The 23,019-nt window shown below is 42.4% G+C and overlaps 1 long non-coding RNA gene across 1 annotated transcript; it reads left to right on the top strand.

The window, feature by feature from the left end:
- The first annotated feature begins 401 nt into the window (after positions 1 to 401).
- LOC149978324 (uncharacterized) lies at positions 402 to 10,696 on the top strand. Its single transcript, XR_016486336.1, has 2 exons — positions 402 to 3,748; positions 4,325 to 10,696. It is a non-coding gene; the product is annotated as an uncharacterized LOC149978324 (long non-coding RNA).
- The last annotated feature ends 12,323 nt before the right edge of the window (positions 10,697 to 23,019 follow it).

Genomic DNA, 23,019 nt, shown 5'->3' on the forward strand with positions numbered 1-23,019 from the left:
CTATCAGTTTTGCACATCGAGAGACTGAATTTTTTTCCCATTCCTCCTTGCAAAACAGCTCAAGCTCAGTGAGGTTGGATGGAGAGCATTTGTGAACAGCAGTTTTCAGTTCTTTCCACAGATTCTCGATTGGATTCAGGTCTGGACTTTGACTTGGCCATTCTAACACCTGGATATGTTTATTTGTGAACCATTCCATTGTAGATTTTGCTTTATGTTTTGGATCATTGTCTTCTTGGAAGACAAATCTCCGTCCCAGTCTCAGGTCTTTTGCAGACTCCATCACGTTTTCTTCCAGAATGGTCCTGTATTTGGCTCCATCCATCTTCCTGTCCCTGCTGAAGAAAAGCAGGCCCAAACCATGATGCTGCCACCGCCATGTTTGACAGTGGGGATGGTGTGTTCAGGGTGATGAGCTGTGTTGCTTTTACGCCAAACATAACGTTTTGCATTGTTGCCAAAAGTTCAATTTTGGTTTCATCTGACCAGAGCACCTTCTTCCACATGTTTGGTGTGTCTCCCAGGTGGCTTGTGGCAAACTTTAAACGACACTTTATGGATATCTTTAAGAAATGGCTTTCTTCTTGCCACTCTTCCATAAAGGCCAGATTTGTGCAATATACGACTGATTGTTGTCCTATGGACAGAGTCTCCCACCTCAGCTGTAGATCTCTGTAGTTCATCCAGAGTGATCATGGGCCTCTTGGCTGCATCTCTGATCAGTCTTCTCCTTGTATGAGCTGAAAGTTTAGAGGGACGGCCAGGTCTTGGTAGATTTGCAGTGGTCTGATACTCCTTCCATTTCAATATTATCGCTTGCACAGTGCTCCTTGGGATGTTTAAAGCTTGGGAAATCTTTTTGTATCCAAATCCGGCTTTAAACTTCTTCACAACAGTATCTCGGACCTGCCTGGTGTGTTCCTTGTTCTTCATGATGCTCTCTGAGCTTTTGACGGACCTCTGAGACTATCACAGTGCAGGTGCATTTATACGAAGACTTGATTACACACAGGTGGATTGTATTTATCATCATTAGTCATTTAGGTCAACATTGGATCATTCAGATATCCTCACTGAACTTCTGGAGAGAGTTTGCTGCACTGAAAGTAAAGGGGCTGAATAATTTTGCACGCCCAATTTTTCAGTTTTTGATTTGCTAAAAAAGTTTGAAATATCCAATAAATGTCATTCCACTTCATGATTGTGTCCCACTTGTTGTTGATTCTTCACAAAAAAATACAGTTTTATATCTTTATGTTTGAAGCCTGAAATGTGGCAAAAGGTCGCAAAGTTCAAGGGGGCCGAATACTTTCGCAAGGCACTGTATTTCTCCATACATACTACTTTTAATAGACACATGATCTAGGTTGATCAATTTACAGTAGAAACTAGTGTTTGAATTGGCTTTGAATTAATCGTAGATCTTGACCATACAAATGAGAAATACCTTTAGTGGGGTGTGGAGAGAAATATCCCATTCTGCCTTACTAATAATAGGCCATGTGTGCACCTGTTCATTCAGGAATTCCTCCTCAGGGAGCTGGATGATGCAGACAGCAGAGAGGTGGTGAGACTGATGTGTCAGCAAGTTTTTTTTCTTTGATGTCTAGAGATTTACTGGCGGCAGAATGGTGAGCCACCACTTGCACATGTACCAGGTGCACCTGTGGCAACTGCAGGGAGATGCCTACAGACAGAGAGAGGAAGTGTTGCGGTCAGGGACCAGACCTCTGTGTTAGCCAGCTGCCACATTTCACCCATTACTGCCTAGGCAACGGATATTTAAGTTTGCACAGGTGGTATAGGGTGGAAGTGTTGGCAGTGGCTGATGCAGCTGAGCCTGGAGATGATGCCTGGGAGTATCGGCATGCTGCCTACACACCGTTTGTGATGTAGCAGCATGGTGCCCTTGGTGCAGGAAACCGAGTTGACATCCCCAATTGCTGTGTTTGGAGAATCAGTGACACTTTCCCTGATCCCCATTCACAGTACGCTGGGTTCCACCTTGGCCGCTAGGATTCTCAATGCATGTGGCATGATGCCATACTAGTGTTGTGCCCAAACACTGTCTGTTGCCAGACCCTTATTGGCATGACATTAGTATGGTATCATGTCACTTGCTGTGAACAGAACACAACCTCTCTCTCAGTTTGCACTCTCCACACACATCTTCAAGACAAAAAACCTTCTTAGTGGGCACACCATGTCATATCAATTATTCTAAAGGTTAATGGTTTATTTCTCACTCAAGTGAAATTTTAAATGAGAAAAATTCAGAATTTCACACAATGTGTGCTTGAATAAATAATGTTACATTAGTTTGCATCTTTTTTGGGGGGGATATAATGTTTCAAAGCTAAAATTGTACACATTTTTACCTTTGTCTATATTGAAAATTGGTTACCATTGTGACATAATCCTACAGTTGAAATGCCACCCTCAAAACAACAGTTAATGCCAATGACTAGTGCCACCCTCAAAACAACAGTTAATGCCAATAAGGACTTATTCCAAGCCTTGCTATTCAAGGAGACACGATATCCAGTGAAAAGACAGAGGCGCGAAATGATTCGGTTATGGTAACGATATTCCAGAGGAGGTTTCAAGTGGAATATAAAACACATAACTACCTCTGGACAAATTAACTCAATGACATATAATTAAAAGTGGTAATCAGGGAGTCGTCCATGACCGCAGGCTTCCCCCCACTTCTTGTGTTGTTTAAATATACAATCTATGGTTATGAGAGAGTGGGAGAGCGCATACAATGCATTTGGAAACTATTCAGCCCCATGACTTTTTCCACATTTTGTTATGTTGCAGTCTTATTCTTAAAAAATGGCCCTCATCAATCTACACACAATTGCCTATAATGACTAAGTGAAAACAGGTTTATAGAATTTTTTTCAAATGTATTAAAAATAAAAAACAGAAATACCTTATTTGTGACCCGATTTCAGGAAACTAGGCGTATGTCGCAAGTCATGACTTCACAGGAGAGCCTTTTGAACGTAAAACATATTGTAACGACCCTGGGTTTATAAGCGCGGAAATCGACTCTGCCGCACTAGCATGCTTTTGCGGCACAGTCGATAGCGCGCCGGACCTCGGGCTCGAATGGTCGAGGGTTCGAGACCTGCTCCCTGCTGTTCCATTACAATATTTTTTTATCAAAATGCGTTTTTTGGCAGAAATGCCTTCTCGAACATGTGAACTTTCATGTGCCTTAATATCAAACTTGTATGTCATCTGTAAATACGAACAAAATAGTTACATTACGAGCCTAGTTGGTTTAGCCACAGAAAAAGGCAGCGACCTTCAGGCTAGCCATGATTGGCTGAGATAATGAGTGGGCTGGACATGCTGAGAGATGAGTTTGGATTGGTCGGTGTTGCATCTTGTGTCTATAAAATGAGCTGCTTGTAATACGTAAATAATTGTTTCTACTGCAGTCTTTTTTTAGAATGATATTATCTTAGCCATGGAGAACTGCAAATATGTTGCTACTGCTCTCAATAACATTACTGCCCTGAATTTATCAGGCAAAGGTCAGTGGGAAAAAGTTGTGATGGACTACTTTCTGGATGACGATCGTGCCATGCAATGCTGACTCTCTCATTTCATAACACATTTTGAAATCAGTGGAACACAACGAGCCTAACAAGCTGTGCAAACTAAACGGAAACAACACAGGATGTCTTATAAAAGGATTTGCAGTCTGCTGTGAAGCTTTCATCCATGTATACAGGTAAGAATCTAGCTACAGATTCAGATATTATACGTTTCTAATTTTGTCAGTTGTTTTCATTGCAAGTTAAAGCTTGCTGTTAGCTAGCCAGCTGGAGTTTGATGGCTGGCTTCCTAACATTATTTGGTTAACTTTAGCTTGCTATGGCAATTGGTTTATATTGCTAGTAACGTTACTCTATCTATCTAGCTAATGTTAACATTACATGTCTAAACAAAAGATCCTAAGTTAAAGCTTGCTGTTAGCTAGCTGGCTTGCTAGCTAACATTAACTTATGTGTATGAATTTTGTGTAACGTTAGTGATGTTTTCTCAGAATGCCATTTCGCATGGCTAGTTGTAGCCTAATGTTAGCTAGCTAACATTTAACTTATTGCTTAACTTTAGCTAGCTATGACAATCAGTTTATATTGCTAGTTAAAACTTGCTTTTAGCTAGCCAGCTGACATTAGATGGTTTGCTAGCTACAGTAGCTAACATTACCTGTATGAACTGTGTGTAGTGATATCTCAGAATGCCATTTCGCATCTATTGTATAATAATGCAAAAATATTTATATCTGGAATTTGTCTTTCAGCATTAATCAGTAGAACACGCCTGACTCCACCAGTCATACAGTCATCAAAAAGACTTCTGGCCCAAGCCGGCAAAGACAGTAGCGCAGTCATCAACTACATGCACCATTTCTTCAAATACGGAGTTGGGAAAACACGTGTGGACCTGAATCGTGATAACTGCAATGTCCAAAACAAGAACAAGTTTCCACCACAATTTGGACCTTCACTTCCTGATCACAGTTTGCCCCTAACTTGTGCTTCGGCCTCATCAAGCAGCGCTTCAGAAAGACCAGAGTGAACACTTTGTCTGAGATTGTTGGTGTTGTGAAGGACAGCACTGTGACAGGGCTCAACATCTCACAGCTAACCAGACTAGATGATGGTACGGTGCTGATGGAAAGCTATGGCTGGCAACATCACCTGACTCCTTACTTCAACTTTAGTTGCCCTGGCTGTGTGTTTCGGGTCGTTGTCATGCTGGAAGACCCAGCCACGACTCATCTTCAATGCTCTTACTGAGGGAAGGAGGTTGTTGACCAAGATCTTGCGATACATGGCCCCATCCATCCTCCCCTCAATACGGTGCAGTCGTCCTGTCCCCTTTGCAGAAAAGCATCCTCAAAGAATTATGTTTCCACCTCCATGCTTCACGGTTGGGATGGTGTTCTTGGGGTTGTACTCATCCTTCTTCTTCCTCCAAACACGTCGAGTGGAGTTTAGACCAAAAAGCTCTATTTTTGTCTCATCAGACCATATGACCTTCTCCCATTCCCCCACTGGATCATCCAGATGGTCATTGGCAAACTTCAGACGGGCCTGGACATGTGCTGGCTTGAGCAGGGGGACCTTGCGTGCCCTGCAGGATTTTAATCCATGACGGCGTAGTGTGTTACTAATGGTTTTCTTTGAGACTGTGGTCTCAGCTCTCTTCAGGTCATTGACCAGGTCCTGCCGTGTATTTCCGGGCTGATCCCTCACCTTCATCGTGATCATTGATGCCCCACGAGGTGAGATCTTGCATGGAGCCCCAGACCGAGGGTGATTGACCGTCATCTTGAACGACTTTGTCCTGTAGCCCATTCCAGCCTTGTGCAGGTCTACAATTTTATCCCTGATGTCCTTACACAGCTCTCTGGTCTTGGCCATAGTGGAGAGGTTGGAGTCTGTTTGATTTAGTGTGTGGACAGGTGTCTTTTATACAGGTAACGAGTTCAAACAGGTGCAGTTAATACAGGTAATGAGTGGAGAACAGGAAGGCTTCTTAAAGAAAAACTAACAGGTCTGTGAGAGCCGGAATTCTTACTGGTTGGTAGGTGATCAAATACTTATGTCATGCAATAAAATGCTAATTAATTACTTAATCATACAATGTGATTTTCTGGATTTGTGATTTAGATTCTGTCTCTCACAGTTGAAGTGTACCTATGATAACATTTACAGACCTCTACATGCTCTGTAAGTAGGAACACCTGCAAAATCAGCAGTGTATCAAATACTTGTTCTCCCCACTGTATAAAATGTAATATTGATGTGTGTGTGATCCATGCATTTTCCTTGACATCCAAAACTACTTGTTACATTTTGACAGGAAAATTGTCAAATTCAATCATTTATCAAGAGATCATCCCTGGTCATTTATGCCTCTGATCTGGCATACTCACTAAACACATGCTTTGTTTGTAAATTATGTCTGAGTGTTGGAGTGTGCCCCCTACATCAATAACAAATAATACATTTGTGCCGTCTGGTTTGCTTAATATAATGAAGTTGAAATGGTTTATACCTTTGATAGTTAAATACATTGTTCCCCTGGCTATCTGTCAATTTTTATTTATTTTTTTAAATACAATTGTGCCATCTGGTTTAATATAAGGAATTTGAAATGATTTATACTTTTACTCAAGTATGACAATTTGTACTTTTTCCCACCACTGGATGTGGCTTGGTTATAGCATTTTTTAACATGACCAATCAATTTAGACAAGTGTATCTGGGTAAACGTCATCTAACATTTATACAAATATTTTTATCTGAACACCTGGATTTTTTCCCTTATTGTAGGCTACTACCACTTTTAGTCTTTAGCACATGACCTCATGTGAATCCTTAGAGATGGGTGTGGCTGGCTTAAGAGGGTGTGAACAATCCTGAATGGGTGTAGACAAAGTAGAGCGCTAGTAGGTACCAAAACATTCAAAGGCCCTTTTCTCAAAAGTGATTTAAAAAAAAAATACTCTCTGGGATATGTGGGACGCTAGCCAGAGAAAACGCAGAGTGCCAAATTCAAATAAATTACTATAAAAATCTAACTTTCATGAAATCACACATGTAAGATACCAAATTAAAGCTACACGTGTTGTGAATCCAGCCAACATGTCAGATTTCAAAAAGGCTTTTCGGTGAAAGCAAACAATGCTATTATCTGAGGATAGCACCTCTGTAAACAAAGAGAATCATATTTCAACCCATCAGGCGCGACACAAAACGCAGAAATAGAAATAGAAATCATGTCTTACCTTTGATGAGCTTCTTCTGTTGGCACTCCAATATGTCCCATAAACATCACAAATGGTCCTTTTGTTTGATTAATTCCGTCGATATATATCCAAAGTGTCCATTTATTTGGCGCGTTTGATCCAGAAAAACACAGGTTCCAACTTGCGCAACGTCACTACAAAATATCTCAAAAGTTACCTGTAAACTTTGCAAAACATTTCAAACTACTTTTGTAATACAACTGTAGGTATTTTTTGAAGTAAATAATCAATAAAATTGAAGACGGGATGATCGGTGTTCAATACAGGAAGAAAACAAACTGACGCTACCTTTCTGGTCACGTGCCTCTAACAAACAGTACACTTGAAGTGACCCTCGTTTTGAACAGGGCTACTTCTTCATTACACAAAGAATAGAAATTGATTGAGGTTTTTAAAGACTGGTGACATCCAGTGGAAGCGGTAGGAACTGCAAGAAGGACCCTTAGAAATCTGGATTCCCAATGAAAACCCATTGAAAAGAGTGACCTCAAAAATAAATACATCTGAATGGTTTTTCCTCTGGGTTTCGCCTGCTACATAAGTTCTGTTATACTCACAGACATGATTCAAACAGTTTCAGAAACTTCAGAGTGTTTTCTATCCAAATCTACTAATAATATGCATGTCTTATCTTCTGGGGATGAAGATAAGGATGAGGGATGAGTTTGGCAGGCAGTTTAATTTGGGCATGCATTTAATCCGGATGTGAAAATACTGTGTCCTGTCACCAATAAGTGATAACCAAGTAAGTTGACTGCAAACACAATCTCATTTACAGCAACAACCTAGGGAATAGTTACAGGGGAGATGAATGAGCCAATTGTCAGCTGGGGATTATTAGGTAACCATGATGGTATGAGGGCCAGATTGGGAATTTAGCCAGGACACCAGGGTTAGCACCCCTACTCTTACAATAAGTGCCATGGGATCTTTAGTGACCACAGAGAGTCAGGGCACCTGTTTAACACACCATCTGAAAGACAGCACCCTACCCAGGGCAATGTCCCCAATCACTGCCCTTGAGTATTTTTTTTTTAGACCTGAGAAAATAGTGCCTCCTACTGGCCCTCCAACACCAATTTCAGCAGCATTTTGTCTCCCATCTAGGGACCAACCAAGACCAACCCTTCTTAGCTTCAGAAGCAAGCCAGCAGTGGGATGCATGGTGGTATGCTGCCCAGTTTACAATTGTATCAACTTTCAAAGTACAATTACTTTCCCATTGTTCCTCAAAAATGGTGTGTATGATATACCATTTTGTAGCTCAGAGTCTCTACTTTTATCCAATGTAAAAAACGGAAATTCAAATTTTGCTACATAAGACCGAATCTAGGTGATGAGTCACATTTACATAAGTATTCAGACCCTTTGCTATGAGACTTGAAATTCAGCTCAGGTGCATCCTGTTTCCATTGATCATCCTTGAGATATTTCTACAACTTGATTCAATTCAATTGATTGGACAGGATTTGGAAAGGCACACATCTGTCTATATACGGTCCTACAGTTGACAGTGCATGTCAGAGGAAAAACCAAGCCATGAGGTCGAAGGAATTGTCCGTAGAGCTCTGAGACAGGATTGTGTCGAGCCACAGATCTGGGGAAGGGAACCAAAAAATGTCTGCAGAATTGAAGGTCCCCAAGAACACGGTCTTAAATAGAAGAAGTTTGTAACCACCAAGAATCTTTGTAGAGTTGGCCGCCCGGCCAAACTTAGCAATCGGGGGAGAAGAGCCTTTGTCAGGGAGGTGACCAAGAACCCAATAGTCACTCTGAAAAAGCTCCTCTGTGGAGATGGGAGAACATTTCAGAGGGACAACCATCTCTGCCGAACTCCACCAACAAGGCCTTTTATGGTCGAGTGGCCAAACGGAAGCCACTCCTCAGTAAAAGGCACATGACAACTTGGAGTTTGCCAAAAAGCACCTAAAGGACTCTCAGACCATGAGAAATAAGATTATGTGGTCTGATGAAAACAAGATTGAACTCTTTGGCCTGAATGCCAAGTGCCACATCTGGAGGAAACCTGTCAGAAAAAAATATAATTGTTACTATAAGGGGCAAAGAATTCTGTACTGGAAAAAAGAAATGAAATCCACGCATTGGGGAGACAGTTTTTCCCCAGAAAAGGGCTTTATTACAGACAAAGATACAGTTACAGTTTCAACAGCTGTCCGGTTGGCTGGTCTCAGACAATCTCGCAGGTGAAGAAGCCAGATGTGAAGGTCCTGGGCTGGTCCTGGTCTGCGGTTGTAAGGCCAGTTGGACACACTGCCAAATTCTCTAAAACGACATTGGAGGCAGCTTATGGTTGAGAAATGAACATTAAATGATCTGGCAAAAGCTCTGGTGGACATTCCTGCAGTCAGCATGCCAATTGCACGCTCCCTCAACTTGAGACATCTGTGGCATTGTATTGTGTGACAAAACTGCACATTTAGAGTGGCCTTTTTTTGTCCCCAGCAATATGCCACACCTGTTAGGTGGATGGATTATCTTGGCAAAGGACAAATGCTCACTAACAGGGATGTAAACAAAGCTGTGCACAACATTTTAGAGAAATAAGCTTGTGTGTATGGAACATTTCTGGGATATTTTATTTCAGCCTATGAAACATGGGATCAACACTTTACATGTTGCAGTTATATTTTTGTTCAGTGTGCATTTGCTCAAGCATACTTGATTGGGTGGATGCCAACCAATGTCTAAATAACGTTGGATGTTCAAAGATACAAGTCTGTGACATCCTTCATTGCATGTAGAGAAATACAACAAACCCATCTTAGATTTGGATTTACTCACCAATTCAATGAGGTTTGCTGTGCCTCTCGAACTGATTTGGACCTCAAAGGGTGGAAGGACATAGCAATCTTCACCTGTTCCCCGGTTGTGGACCGGCCACTGATCCACAGGTAGCGCAAGAAAGTTTGTCAGATTTATGAAGCTGTCTTCATAAGTGATGGATGCATGCTTGCCAATGATGTCATCCTTGCAAATCACTTAATGTGGTTCAGGTGTGTTTGTGGATGGAGGTGTGTCTGAAGAGTCTTCTAAAAGAAGAGTCATGCACTGCTTCTTCCACACTGATGACCGGTAGTCTATCAATGGAGATCCACCCATTCTGTTTTAACACATAGAACACAATGTGGATAATCATATTCTTTGTCCGAGCTGCTGTCCCCAGAATCTTCAAACTCGGCAGAATCCTCTTCATCAGAATCTTCATTCACCTGTGATTTCTTTTAGGGACTCCAGGTCTCATCAGCACCACTCTCGTCAGCACCGATTTCATCATCCCAATTGATGCTATCACAAATAAGACAGAATAATAATCAAATTGTAAATTGTAAATCCAAACAACAAAGTAAGCATACTAGCACATCACAAATACCAAGAAAAATCTTACACTTACACACTGTTCAGTAGGTCATTGACCTAATCTTAATTTACTGCTATGGTCTCTTCGGAAATGCTCCTATTAATCAGGCTAAATAGAAGTGAAAGGACATAACAAAAAAACATACTTTGACTGAATAAGATCTGTACAACACATATAGGGTAATGATGTCTGGGAATAATTAACAAACTATTTTTTCATTTTTGCCTTCTGTTGCCTCCATGGTGCTCCCATCTAGCTCAACCACTCCAGGCTCCTCATCCCCCCTTTAGAAAAAGACAGTTGGTTACACTCCAAGCATATAGTATCTTCATTACTGGCAAACATTTTGAATACTAGAGAGGAAGACTTGACAGTAAGAGAGAGATACACCCCCACATAGGCTACTCAAAGACAGCCGGCACAAAGAGGGACACAAAAACACAGAAACCAACCATAAATTATGCACATACAAGAAAGATCAAACAACCCAATAGCCATCATTGAAAGGATTATGGAAAAGGTATATAGCTGTTCTCCAATTGAAATTAAGCATGTGTTCTCATCTATCTGACAGTGTGGTGCTGGAAGCCACTCCAATGCTTGATAAAGCAGGCAGAGCTAACACTTTCCTTGGAGTGGATTCTGGTGGGACCTTTTCATAACTAGAAGATTACATTTTTATTTTGCACATGTCCCATTATTATATCACAAGTCACATTATATCTAGCTAGCTACCTTGCTAATGTAAGTCACAAAACCTAGCTAGGGTCTGGGGTCGTCTGCGTAGAGGTGGATCAGATACTCACCAGCAGCTTGAGAGACATCATTGATGTATACAGAGAAGATAGTCGGCCCAAGAATTGAACCCTGTGGCATCCCCATTGAGACCTCCAGAGGCCCGGACAACAGGCCCTCAGATTTGACACACTGAACTCGGAGAAGTAGTTGGTGAACCAGGCGAGGCAATCATTTGAGAAACCAAGGCTGTTGAGTCTGCCGATGAGGATGTGGTGATTGACAGAGTCGAAAGCCTTGGCCAGGTCAATGAATACGGCTGGACAGTATTGTTTCTTATCGTTGGCGGTTAAGTTATGAAGGGTGCGACCCAATTGCGTAGCCTCCAGAGGCATGCAGAGGCTACATCGAGCTCCCAAATGTTGTAACAATCTGGAGGGCTCTGTGTAGCTCCGCATTGATATGATTGGTTGACGGTAGGTAGGGGTGGTACATCCTGTATAAACACAAACTAACTTCCTTGAGCTTTGCACTGCTCTGTGAAGTGCAAAAAGTGTGAACGACCTGACTTCTGCTGAGTGCACATCACTGTAAATGCTGCATGGCCAATGCAGATGTCAGATTGACCATGCGCCCAGATGCACAATGCACTTCTTTCTCCAGACTGTGCTGTCTCCCTCCATTTTGTGCACATTCATTGTTTTATAACTTAATTGTGTGAATAGTTTGCATTTGATTGTAAGTGTATATCCAGACAGCCAACCCAGACAGGATGACCACATCAGTGAATAAACCCACTCAGGTGACGCACCCCCTCCAGGGATGGCATGAGAGAGCCCCAGTAAGCCAGTGACTCAGCCCCTGTAATAGGGTTAGAGGCAGACAATCCCAGTGGAAAGAGGGGAACCGGCCAGGCAGAGACAGCAAGGGCGGTTCGTTGCTCCAGAGCCTTTCCGTTCACCTTCCCACTCCTGGGCCAGACTACACTCAATCATATGACCCACTGAAGAGATGAGTCTTCAGTAAAGACTTAAAGGTTGAGACCGAGTTTGCGTCTCTGACATGGGTAGGCAGACCGTTCCATAAAAATGGAGCTCTATAGGAGAAAGCCCTGCCTCCAGCTGTTTGCTTAGAAATTCTAGGGACAATTAGGAGGCCTGCGTCTTGTGGCCTGCGTCTTGTATGTGTAGGTATGTACGGCAGGACCAAATCAGAGAGATAGGTAGGAGCAAGCCCATGTAATGCTTTGTAGGTTAGAAGTAAAACCTTGAAATCAGCCCTTGCTTTGACAGGAAGCCAGTGTAGAGAGGCTAGCACTGGAGTAATATGATCACATTTTTTGGTTCTAGTCAGGATTCTAGCAGCCGTATTTAGCACTAACTGAAGTTTATTTAGTGCTTTATCCAGGTAGCCGGAAAGTAGAGCATTGCAGTAGTCCAACCTAGAAGTGACAAAAGCATGGATTAATTTTTCTGCATCATTTTTGGACAGAAAGTTTCTGATTTTTGCAATGTTACGTAATGTTAAAAAGCTGTCCTTGAAATGGTCTTGATATGTTCTTCAAAAGAGAGATCAGGGTCCAGAGTAACGCCGAGGTCCTTCACAGTTTTATTTGAGACGACTGTACAACCATTAAGATTAATTGTCAGATTCAACAGAAGATCTCTTTGTTTCTTGGGAGCTAGAACAAGCATCTCTGTTTTGTCCGAGTTTAAAAGTAGAAAGTTTGCAGCCATCCACTTCCTTATGTCTGAAACACATGCTTCTAGCAAGGGCAATTTTGGGGCTTCACCATGTTTCATTGAAATGTACAGCTGTGTGTCATCCGCATAGCAGTGAAAGTTAACATTATGTTTTCGAATAACATCCCCAAGAGGTAAAATATATAGTGAAAACAATAGTGGTCCTAAAACGGAACCTTGATGAACACCGAAATTTACAGTTGATTTGTCAGAGGACAAACCATTCACAGAGACAAACTGATATCTTTCCGACAGATAAGATCTAAACCAGGCCAGAACTTGTCCGTGTAGACCAATTTGGGTTTCCAATCTCTCCAAAAGAATGTGGTGATCGATGGTATCAAAAGCAGCACTAAGGTCTAGGAGCACGAGGACAGATGCAGAGCCTCGGTCCGATGCCATTAAAATGTAATTTACCACCTTCACACCGTCTCAGTGCTATGATGGGGTCTAAAACCAGACTGAAGCATTTCGTATACATTGTTTGTCTTCAGGAAGGCAGTGAGTTGTTGCGCAACAGCCTTTTCTAAAATTTTTGAGAGGAATGGAAGATTCGATATAGGCCGAGAGTTTTTTATATTTTCTGGGTCAAGGTTTGGCTTTTTCAAGAGAGGCTTTATTACTGCCACTTTTAGTGAGTTTGGTACACATCCGGTGGATAGAGTGCCGTTTATTATGTTTAACATAGGAGGGCCAAGCACAGGAAGCAGCTCTTTCAGTAGTTTAGTTGGAATAGGGTCCAGTATGCAGCTTGAAGGTTTAGAGGCCATGATTATTTTCATCATTGTGTCAAGAGATATAGTACTAAAACACTTGAGCATCTCTCTTGATCCTAGGTCCTGGCAGAGTTGTGCAGACTCAGGACAACTGAGATTTGAAGGAATACGCAGATTTAAAGAGGAGTCCGTAATTTGCTTTCTAATAATCATAATCTTTTCCTCAAAGAAGTTCATGAATTTATCACTGCTAAAGTGAAAGTCATCCTCTCTTGGGGAATGCTGCTTTTTAGTTAGCTTTGCGACAGTATCAAAAAGGAATTTCGGATTGTTCTTATTTTCCTCAATTAAGTTAGAAAAATAGGATGATCGAGCAGCAGTAAGGGCTCTTCGGTACTGCACAGTATTGTCTTTCCAAGCTAGTCGGAAGACTTCCAGTTTGGTGTGGCGCCATTTCCGTTCCAATTTTCAGGAAGCTTGCTTCAGAGCCTGGGTATTTTCTGTGTACCAGGGAGCTAGTTTCTTATGAGAAATGTTTTTAGTTTTTAGGGGTGCAACTGCATCTAGGGTATTGTGCAAGGTTAAATTGAGTTCCTCAGTTAGGTGGTTAACTGATTTTTGTCCTCTGGCATCCTTGGGTAGACAGAGGGAATCTGGAAGGACATCAAGGAATCTTTGTGTTGTCTGTGAATTTATAGCACGACTTTTGATGATCCTTGGTTGGGGTCTGAGCAGATTATTTGTTGCAATTGCAAACGTAATAAAATGGTGGTCCGATAGTCCAGGATTATGAGGAAAAACATTAAGATCCACAACATTTATTCCATGGGACAAAACTAGGTCCAGCGTATGACTGTGACAGTGAGTGGGTCCAGAGACATGTTGGACAAAACCCACTGAGTCGATGATGGTTCCGAAAGCCTTTTGGAGTGGGTCTGTGGACTTTTCCATGTGAATATTAAAGTCACCAAAGATTAGAATATTATCTGCTATGACTACAAGGTCCGATAGGAATTCAGGGAACTCAGTGAGGAACGCTGTATATGGCCCAGGAGGCCTGTAAACAGTAGCTATAAAAAGGTGATTGAGTAGGCTGCATAGATTTCATGACTAGAAGCTCAAAAGACGAAAACGTCATCATTTTTTTTTTGTAAATTGAAATTTGCTATCGTAAATGTTAGCAACACATCCGCCTTTGCGGGATGCACGGGGGATATGGTCACTAGTGTAGCCAGGAGGTGAGGCCTCATTTAACACAGTAAATTCATCAGGCTTAAGCCATGTTTCAGTCAGGCCAATCACATCAAGATTATGATCAGTGATTAGTTCATTGACTATAATTGCCTTTGAAGTAAGGGATCTAACATTAAGTAGCCCTATTTTGAGATGTGAGGTATCATGATCTCTTTCCATAATGACAGGATTGGAGGTGGTCTTTATCCTAGTGAGATTGCTAAGGCGAACACCGCCATGTTTAGTTTTGCCCAACCTAGGTCGAGGCACAGACACGGTCTCAATGGTGATAGCTGAGCTGACTACACTGACTGTGCTAGTGGCAGACTCCACTATGCTGGCAGGCTGGCTAACAGCCTGCTGCCTGGCCTGCACCCTATCTCATTGTGGAGCTAGAGGAGTTAGAGCCCTGTCTATGTTGGTAGATAAAATGAGAGCACCCCTCCAGCTAGGATGGAGTCCGTCACTCCTCAGCAGGTCAGGCTTGGTCCTGTTTGTGGGTGAGTCCCAGAAAGAGGGCCAATTATCTACAAATTATATATTTTGGGAGGGGCAGAAAACAGTTTTCAACCAGCGATTGAGTTGTGAGACTCTGCTGTAGAGCTCATCACTCCCCCTAACTGGAAGGGGGCCAGAGACAATTACTCGATGCCGACACATCTTTCTAGCTGAGTTACACGCAGAAGCTATGTTGCGCTTGGTGATCTCTGACTGTTTCATCCTAACATCGTTGGTGCCGACGTGGATAACAATATCTCTATACTCTCTACACTCGCCAGTTTTAGCTTTAGCCAGCACCATCTTCAGATTAGCCTTCACGTCGGTAGCCCTGCCCCCCGGTAAACAGTGTATGATCGCTGGATGATTCGTTTTAAGTCTAATACTGCGGGTAATGGAGTCGCCAATGACTAGAGTTTTCAATTTGTCAGAGCTAATGGTGGGAAGCTTCGGCATCTCAGACCCCGTAACGGGAGGAGTAGAGACCAGAGAAGACTCGGCCTCTGACTCCGACCCTCTGCTTAATGGGGAAAACCGGTTGAAAGTTTCTGTCGGCTGAATGAGCGACACCGGTTGAGCGTTCCTACCGCATTTCCTTCCAGAAACCGTGAGAAAGTTGTCCGGCTGCGGGGACTGTGCCAGGGGATTTATACTACTATCTGTACTTACTGGTGGCACAGACGCTATTTCATCCTTTCCTACACTGAAATTACCCTTGCCTAGCGATTGCGTCTGAAGCTGGGCTTGTAGCACAGCTATCCTCGCCGTAAGGCGAGTACAGCGACTGCAATTAGAAGGCATCATGTTAGTGTTACTACTTAGCTTCGGCTGTTGGAGGTCCTGACGAATCGTGTCCAGATAAAGCGTCCGGAGTGAAAAAGTTGAGGAAAAAAAATATATATAAATGGTAAATAAAAAGTAAAAACCGTAAATTTGTCAGGTAGCAAAACAGGTTGGCAACAAAACGCACAGCAACTCGAAAACAAGTCTGCAAGTATTGTCAAGAGGAGTTAATCAAGGGTGTCCGCTGTCCCCATATCTATTCATTTTGGCTATTGAAATGCTTGCTATTAAAATCAGATCCAATAACAACATGAGAGGATTAGAAATCCAAAGCTTAAAAACAAAGGTGTCCGTGTATGCCAATGACTCAAGTTTTATATTAAGTACGCAAGCTAGATACCTGCAATGTCTTATTGAAGATCTAGATAACTTTTCTGTACACTCTGGACTAAAATCTAATTATGATGTAGTACAATGTGTACAATATTACGTATTGGATCTTTAAAAAATACAACTTTTACATTACCCTGCAGTTTACCTATAAAATGGGCTGGTGGTGAAGTAGACGTACTTGGTTTTTATATGACAAAATATATAAATAAGCTCTTCACAATGAATTTCAATAGAAAACTTGTCAAAATAGACAAGATCCTGCAACCACGGAGAGGTAAATACCTGTCTATTTATGGAAACATCGCCCTGATTAACTCCTTAGTCATATCTCAGTTTGCTCACTTATGGCGCTGCCTACTCCTGATTTGTTTTTCAAGTCATATGAACAATAAATATTTTGCTTTATCTGGGACGCTAAATAAGACTAAATGAAACGTGCCTATCTATTAAAGGAATATGAATTGGGTGGGTTGAGATGATTAAATATAAAAGCACTGAACCGCCCTATAAAAGCTTCACTTATTCAAATGTTTTACTTGAAGCCTAAATGATTCTCAAGTAGATTACTAAGAAAAGCTCATCCATTGTTTAAAAATTGCCTTTTTGCCTTTGTTCAGATTACCATGTCTCATTTTCGATTAATTGAAAAGGATACTTTTTCAAAGTATCTCTCTTTTTCAAACAAGCATTGTAGAGCTGGCTACAATTTCAATTTCATCCCCCTGAAAAGATAGAACAATATTATGGCTGAACTCAAATGTGCTGGTTGATAAAATACCTCTATTTATGGGAAAGATGTTTGAAAATTGTATTTTGTTCTTAAATGATATTGTAAAATGGAATGGTATAGATATCCTTCATGGAGTTATCACGGGAAGATCTGCTCAATCCAAGAGTACAACCAATTGATTACAGCATTACCCCAAAAATGGAGGAGGCAGGTGGCAGTGGAGGGAGGTAGGGAACTGGCCTGTCTGCCCAATATAAAGGATCAAAGCTGGTGGGGGAATAAAAATAGCATATATAGGAAAGTATACCAGTTTCATTTGAGGACCAGACTGTGCCATACTGATTTCAAAATAGTTGGGAATAGATTTTTGATGTACCGATTCCATGGTACAGGGTGTATGAGTTGATTTATAAAACAACGCAAGATTCAAGACTTCGTGCTTTTCAGCTAAAATTATTATATAAAATTCTTGCTGAATGTTGAATATTTGGGGCATAAAATCATCGAAACTCTGCAGATTTTGTTGCGAGGATACAGAATCAATAGACCATTTATTTTGGTATTGCCCTCGGGTAGCCTGTTTCTGGTCTCAGGTTCAGGAATGGCTGAGCATAGCATTGATCTAAAATGGACCCTATAAATAGTACTGTTAGGAGATCTGTAGAGACCGGTTCAGTCAATTACTAATATACTAATACTCTTATTAAAAGTATTTATCTTCAACTCGCAATCTGTGGATTCGATTAGATTGAAGTTGTACGTTAAACATCACAGCATAGTTGAAAGATATGTTTGTTTTGCATAGAAACCCGAAGTGGGTGGCCAGCAAAGATAGATGGGATGGGCTGAGGGAAGCTGAAGGTTGGGATGTGGAATTGAAGACAAGTGGGAGTGGAGTTGCTAGGCGGGAGACAGAAGGATAAACTTTTTTTTAAAGTCTAAATAAAACATAATAAAAAGTATGTTTGAATGACTCTGCGGGGCAGTGTTTTTACAACTAATGCCGGTTTGCCTGAGGTTGATGCCGTGAAGGTGTTTGTACACATGCATATACACACACTCTCATTCAAATAAACACATACAAAAACACACACATACATGTAATAGTGCCAGACATGCACACAAACATATAGAGTTGGCATTGATTTTAGTTGTCCTTGATGTCTTTAAAAAAAAAAAAAAAATGTTTTTTGCATTGTTGTTTGCTGTTTTCTTCTGTATTTTTTCTCTTTAGTTCATTCTCTTGGTTATTGGTGCATTGGGGGGATCTTCGGGGTGGGGAACTGTGGGAGGGTTCTCGAATGATTGAGGGACAGGTATTGGGGTTCATGTTTTTTGGCCTGGTGGGAGATCTGTTAAAGTGCCCTTGAGCAGGACATTGATCCTGGATGCTTCTGTGTGTCGCTCAGAATGGGAGTCTGTTGGATGACTGGCATGATGTAGTTGTTGAGCGGCTTCACTGCAAGTATATTGTATGTTTCGGATATTCAATAAAACAATAAACATTTAAAAAAAGGGTAGAGCTGCCGTTTTCAAGGAGCGGGACTCTAACCCGTAAGCTTATAAGAAATCCAGCTATGCCCTCTGATGAACCATCAAACAGGCAAAGCATCAATATAGGACTAGGATCGAGTCTTCCTACACCGGCTCCGACACTTGTCGGATGTGGCAGGGCTTGCAAACTATTGCAGACTACAAAGGGAAGCACAGCCACGAGCTGCCCAGTGACACAAACCTACCAGACAAGCTGAATTACTTCTATGCTCGTTTTGAAGAAAGTAACACTGAAACATGCATGAGAGCATCAGCTGTTCCGGATGACTGTGTGGTCATGATCTTCGTAGCCGATGCGAGTAAGACCTTTAAACAGGTCAACATTTACAAGGCCGGATTACCAAGTTGTGTACTCCGAGCATCCGCTGACCAACTGGCAAGTGTCTTTACTGACATTTTCAACCTCTCCCTGTCTGAGTCTGTAATACTAACATGTTTCAAGCAGACCACCATAGTCTCTGTGCCCAAGAAGACTAAGGTATCCTGCCTAAATGACAAACAACCAGTAGCACTCACGTCTGTAACCATGAAATGCTTTGAAAGGCTGTTCATGGCTCACATCAACACCATTATCCCAGAAACCCTAGACCCACTCCAATTTGCATACCGCCCCAACAGATCCACAGATGATGCAATCTCTATTACACTTTACAAAAGTAACACCTATGTGAGAACGTTATTCATTGACTAAAGGTCAACGTTCAACACCATAGTGCATTCAAAGTTCATCACTAACCTAAGGACCCTGGGACTGCAACCTCCCTTTGCACCTGGATCCTGACAGGCTGCCCCCAGGTGGTAAGGGTAGGTAACAACACATACACCACATTGATCCTCAACACGCGGGCCCCTCAGGGCCATCAGTAAGTTTGCAGATGACACAACAGTGGTAGGCCTGATCTCCGACAACGACGAGACAGCCTATGGGGAGGAGGTCAGAGACCTGGCCGTGTGGTGCCAGGACAACAACCTCTCCCTCAATGTGATCAAGACAAAGGAAATTATTGTGGACTACAGGAAAAGGAGGACCGAGCATGCCCCCATTCTCATCGACGGGACTGCAGTGGAGCAGGTTGAGAGCTTCAACTTCCTTAGTGTCCACATCACCAACAAACTAACATGGTCCAAGCACACCAAGACAGTTGTGAATAGGGCATGACAAACCTATTCCCCCTCAGGAGACTGAAAATATTTGTCATGGGTCCTCAGATCTACAGCTGCACCATCGAGAGCACCCTGACTGGTTGCATCGCAGCCTGGTATGGCAACTGCTCGGCCTCTGACCGCAAGTTACTGCAAAGGGTAGAGTGTACGGCCCAGTACATCACTGGGGCCAAGCTTCCTGCCTTCCAGGACCTCCATACCAGGCGGTGTCAGTGGAAGGCCCTAAAAATTGTCAAAGACTCCAGCTACCCGTGTCATAGACTGTTCTCTCTGCTACCGCACGGCAAGCGGTACCGGAGCTCCAAGTCTAGGTCCAAGAGGCTTCTAAAACAGCTTCTACCCCCCCAAGCCGTAAGACTCCTGAACAGCTAATCAAATGGCTACCCAGACTATTTGCATTGTCCCCCCCCCTTTTACGCTGCTACCACTCTCTGTTTATTATCTATGCATAGTCACTTTAATAAATCTACCTACATATTACATATTACCTCAATTACCTCGACTAACTGGTGCCCCCGCTCATTGACTCTGTACCGGTAACCCTTTATATTTTATATTCCCCTTTATATTTTACTGCTGCTCTTTAATTATTTGTTACTTTTATTTCCTTTTTTATTTCTTATCTTTTTTTAACTTTTCTTAACTGCATTGTTGGTTAAGGGCATTTAAGTAAGCATTTCACTGTAAGGTCCTGTTTTATTTGGCGCATGTGACAAATTAAATTTGCTCCAATTTTCTTTAAATTACAGGACTTTTCTGAATAGCTGTGCTATTGAGTCCTGCACTCTCTTTGTATCATCTGTGGTCAGGCCTTGTCAAATACCAGGACAAAGAGTTCTGTAGTGTTGGGATCTGCACCCACTTAGAGCAGCCTGCATCCTGAGCTTTTCTTACAGCACCAAGGCTTTTAGTCTCACAGACAATATGGAGGTAGAAGGACTGGATATGGAGGTTTCATGATGGCTGCAACAAAACCCATTGAAGTTGTACTACAGAGCACTGCTCCCTTTGTGTTTTTGTCAGCTACAAGAAAGTACAAAAGCTCTTGCATTAAATCGCTGTCTCCCCACATACACTTTAGCAGAAGACTTTGCACTTACACCGTAATGCAACATCCTTTCAGACAAACTACCATTGCAAATGGAATCATGATAGTGAAAGGAAATCAAAGGAAATCCATTAAAAGGCATGACCCCCTGTGGTTCCTGTCAGCGTTCATCTCTTCATCTCTCCTGGTGGTGTGAGTCGTCCAGACAGTTTGCTCTCTCTCTGTGTGAGATGTTATTTGCATCCTCATCTTAGCTCTGACAGGTTATCACAGGTGTCTGTAATTATCTCTGGCCCTCTCTCTGGCCTTATCAAATGTCAAATATATGAATTAAGATTTTTTAAATAATGACAAAGCTGTAAAACATTATCCTAAATACAAATCATCAACTTAGTGAATACCATTGGTGTTTAAACTCATGAACAATATGGACACAGATATAAAAAAATATCATACTATACTCTATATGAATCATTTGTGAAAAAGCTATTAATGTATAAATTACCAAAGTTATGATAGATTGCCAGAAGATTTTCTATGAATTACCATTAGTGACACACAGCAGCAGGTCTCAGCTGGGCAGCCAGTTTAGAGACATGCCAGGACTTGGATTCACCATCATTACACTGTCATTCTACCTAGTTGCTGGCTACACTTACTGTAATTTACTCTGTGTAAGAGGCTCTGCTACATGACTGGAAGGTAAGCATATGAGCCTGAATTCCCTCTCCTCCAGCCAGCCAGTCTGTCACAGGAGCCCCTCAACAGCCCAATGAGCAGCATGTCATTCATCTTCCCATACTCCCTCATGTCCCCCTTGTGCCCCCCGGAACTTCAGCGGTGACACGGGGACAGGCTTGTATCGCCTCCTGCTGGGCTGCTGCATCATATAGTCTACCACTGCAAACACCAACACTACCATGTCACCTCAACCCAACAACACATAACCCCACCACATACCACTCAACTACCATGTCACCTCAACCAAACAACACATAACCCCACCACATACCACTCAACTACCATGTCACCTCAACCCAACAACACATAACCCGACCACATACCACTCAACTACTATATCACCTCAACCCAACAACACATAACCCCACCACATACTACTCAACTACCATGTCACCTCAACCCAACAACACATAACCCCACCACATACCACTCAACTACTGTAACAGCAGGTTTGGAACATCCACATATAGCAGAAACGCCATTCCAGTCCCCCCCCTTATTCCTCCCTCGTGCCTCCTGAACCTTAAGTGCTGACATGAGGACGGCTCATCTCTCCTCCCGCTGGGCTGCCTAATGCATCACATACCACTCTAATGCATCATACCACCACCACCACCACACACACACACACACACACACACACACACACAATATAACCCAACTGCTCCAGCCTTACAACACATAAAACACAACACGTTCCATTCAACTGCAAATACCGAGGGTTTCTAACATCCACACATCGCAGAAATGCCACTTCAGCCCTGACACAATGTAGACTCACCATCATCATTTCCTCACTATCGGAAATGTCCCATCCCTCAGACTAGATAGAGCAGAAGTTCTGAAGACCAGAACACTTCAGCACACACTCTTCTGTCAATCAGCCCTCCACACAGGCTCCTAATGGCCCCTCAGCATCACTCCATCTGTCCTGTATTTGAGATGTGAAAAGCTTCTCTCTGTGTTGATGTGCTGTTAATAGTTGTGATGAGTGTAATGATCCTCCCCTGGGGTGCTGTACTGTGCTGAGGGGTTTTAGGAGGACCTTCCTGTTGCTGTACTGTACTGAGGGGTTCAGCAGTCTTATGGCTTGGGAGTAACTTTTTGGTCCTAGACTTGGTGCTCCTGTACTGCTTGCCATGCAGTTGCAGAGAAAACAGTCTATGACTTGGGTGACTGGAGTCTATGACAATTTTATGGGCTTTCCTCTGACACCAATGAACTATCATGGTCCAAACACACCAATATAGGTTTATAGTGGCCCCACGGCTTCATGGGGGAGGCTGTCCGGCGTTTTGATGTATTGGGGGGCCTCAGAGCTGTTAGAGGAAACGTTGCTTGTTATGAATGAACCACACTGGAACCCAACGAATCAAGCTCTACTCTTCATCTGTCAATGACAGAGCACCTGCCCTCTATGCAAACTAAGTCTTCCTATTAGAAGTGTTTGGCTAATCTGGAA

This window comes from Oncorhynchus mykiss, chromosome 14, assembly GCF_057628025.1.
Source record: "Oncorhynchus mykiss isolate SJ-2025 chromosome 14, ASM5762802v1, whole genome shotgun sequence".
Classification (NCBI taxonomy): Eukaryota; Metazoa; Chordata; class Actinopteri; order Salmoniformes; family Salmonidae; genus Oncorhynchus; species Oncorhynchus mykiss.